A 2,514-nucleotide genomic window follows, 5' to 3' on the forward strand; every position below is an offset into this window, starting at 1 on the left:
AGGAGGAATATGTGTTCTAAGATAAATGGTAATTATTATTTTTTACCCCAGGGGTGCTGATCAGTGAGTCACACTACCACACGCTTTTTTTTTTTTTTTTTCATTTAGAAATAGGGTTGTGCTAAGTTACTTAGGGCCTTCCTAAGTTGCTGAGGATGTCTTTGAACTTCCAATCCTCCTACTTCAGCCTCCCAAGTACCTGGGACTACAGAAGTGTGCCACTGGGCCCAGATGACAATTATCAATATACAAGAAAACAGAAGTAACATTATGTATGACATTGTGGAGGCCCAAGGGGCACATACAACCCAGCCGAGACCTGGAGATGTGAGGACAAGGGAGAGCATGGGCATGGGTTCTGGGTGGTGTGAGATGGAACTAAGGGGGTTTGTTTGTTGAATTGCTTTATTTTGTGCTGGAGATTGCTTGGTGGGTAAGTGCACCAGGACCATTACACCAGTTCTTTTCTTTGTGTATTTTGAGAGAGGGTCTCACTAAGACACCCATGGTAGCATCACCCTTGTGATTCACCTGTCTCAGCCTCATAAGCACCCAGCATCTCAGTCACTGTGATTTCAGGCAGGCATCACTGCGCCCAGCACCAGAATTCACTCATCATGTGGAATAAAGGCATGTTTTGATGAGTCCTCTTTATTTTCCTGATTGCAGGGTTGTCCATTGGCATTGATGAAGGACATATTTGCAAAAAAAGACATTTTATTCTGTTTCCGAAGGTGTTCACAGTATTTTTTCCTCTATAAGATGAATAAAGCCAACAGACTGTACAGTAATATTCACATAATAAACACCATGTACACTGTGATTGGTGTTGGGGTCATGGCCAACACCCTTCTTCTTCTTGTCCACATCTCGTTGCACATTACTGGGCACAGACCTAAGCCCACTGACCTTCCCATTGGTCTCCTGGACCTAATCCACCTGGTAATGCTGCTCATCAAGGGCTTCATAGCTGCGGACATTTTTACACTTCAGGGGGGCAGGTGGGATGACCTGACGAGTAAATTGCTTATCTACCTGTACAGGTTGATGAGGGGCTTCTCCATTGTGCCACCTGCCTGCTGAGTGTCCTCCAAGTCATCACCCTCAGCCCCAGGAACTCCTGCTTGGCAAAGTTCAAACATAAATCCTCACGTCACAACCTGTTTCCTTCTTTTCCTGTGCATCATCTACTCATCCTTCAGTAGCCACCTCTTCATCTCTATTGCTGCTTCCCCCAATTTGACCTCAGACAACTTTATGTACATCACAGAATCCTGCTCCTTCATTCCCTTAACCTTCTTCCTCCAGCACAGCTTATCCACGATAATGACCTTCAGGGAAGTCTCCCTTATAGGAATACTGGCCCTCTCCAATGGATACATGGTGGCTCTCCTGTGCAGGCACAAGAGGTATTCCCGGCATCTCCATTGCAGCAGCCTGTCTCCAGTGTCATCCCCAGAACTGAGGGCCATCCAGACAATCCTGCTGCTCTTGAGTTGTTTTGTGGTCATGTCCATCTTGGACAGCATTGTCTCCTATGCAAGAATCACACTGAAGGGTGATCCAGTATTTTACTGTATCCAGATCTTCGTGGCCCATAGCTATGCCTGGTTCAGCCCTTTGGTGTTCACTAGTACTGAAAAACGTATAATTAGTATTTTGGCATATATGTGGGTGAAGACAGTAAACATTTCAGTAGCCAGTGGTGAATAAGTTCTTTTAAGGTGAGAAAATGTGATTTCTTTGGGATGATGCACCATGACACAGTGTATATGCTGTTTTCTTTAAATACAATACAAAGTTCTTCTTCTGTTAGAGCCATATACTTGGATATGTAATTGGCAAATACATAAAAGAAAATCAAGCCATCTTTATCTTTGAGATATTACCAGTGTTTTATGTTTCTCATTGAGTACTCCAGGAGGGACTCTGAGGTGGATGTGACTTTTCATGACCTGGGGTATTCCAACTATTTTTAGGTGGAATAGTCCCAATGCTTTTCAATAATTGTATTGTCTCAATTATCTATATTTTTTCAAACTAGACATGTAAACATTTGCTACCATAATACACCACATCATAGAGCATACATGTGTGCACATGTGCATGCATGCATTCACACATACATTCACACATACACACACACACACACACAAACACACACACACACACACATACATGCAGAGAGTCAAACAGTCATTTCCACAGACTTGCTCATAAACCATGTTTTAAATAATCAAATGTAGAAAAATCCCAACACCCAGAATCATAAGAATACATAAACAATATATATGGACTATTTAGATGCTGGACTATCAACACTTGAAATGAAAGAAAATTCTGGCACAGGATGCCACAATAGCTGAGCCCTCAAGATTCTCTACTCAGTGAAGCAAGTAAGTCACAAAAGAGCAAATATTGTATAAAAAGTACTTAAAGGAGGTTGAAGTTAGAGTACTCAAATTGATAGACACAGAAAACAGAATGGCATTCCACCAACCCCAGGTCATGGAG

The 2,514-nt window shown here is 42.4% G+C and overlaps 1 pseudogene; it reads left to right on the forward strand.

The window, feature by feature from the left end:
* Window positions 1-810: 810 nt before the first annotated feature.
* On the forward strand, window positions 811-1,713 carry LOC139701594 (vomeronasal type-1 receptor 100-like; annotated as a pseudogene).
* Window positions 1,714-2,514: the final 801 nt, after the last annotated feature.

The sequence above is a fragment of the Marmota flaviventris genome, chromosome 13 (assembly GCF_047511675.1).
Source record: "Marmota flaviventris isolate mMarFla1 chromosome 13, mMarFla1.hap1, whole genome shotgun sequence".
In the NCBI taxonomy this organism is placed as follows: Eukaryota; Metazoa; Chordata; class Mammalia; order Rodentia; family Sciuridae; genus Marmota; species Marmota flaviventris.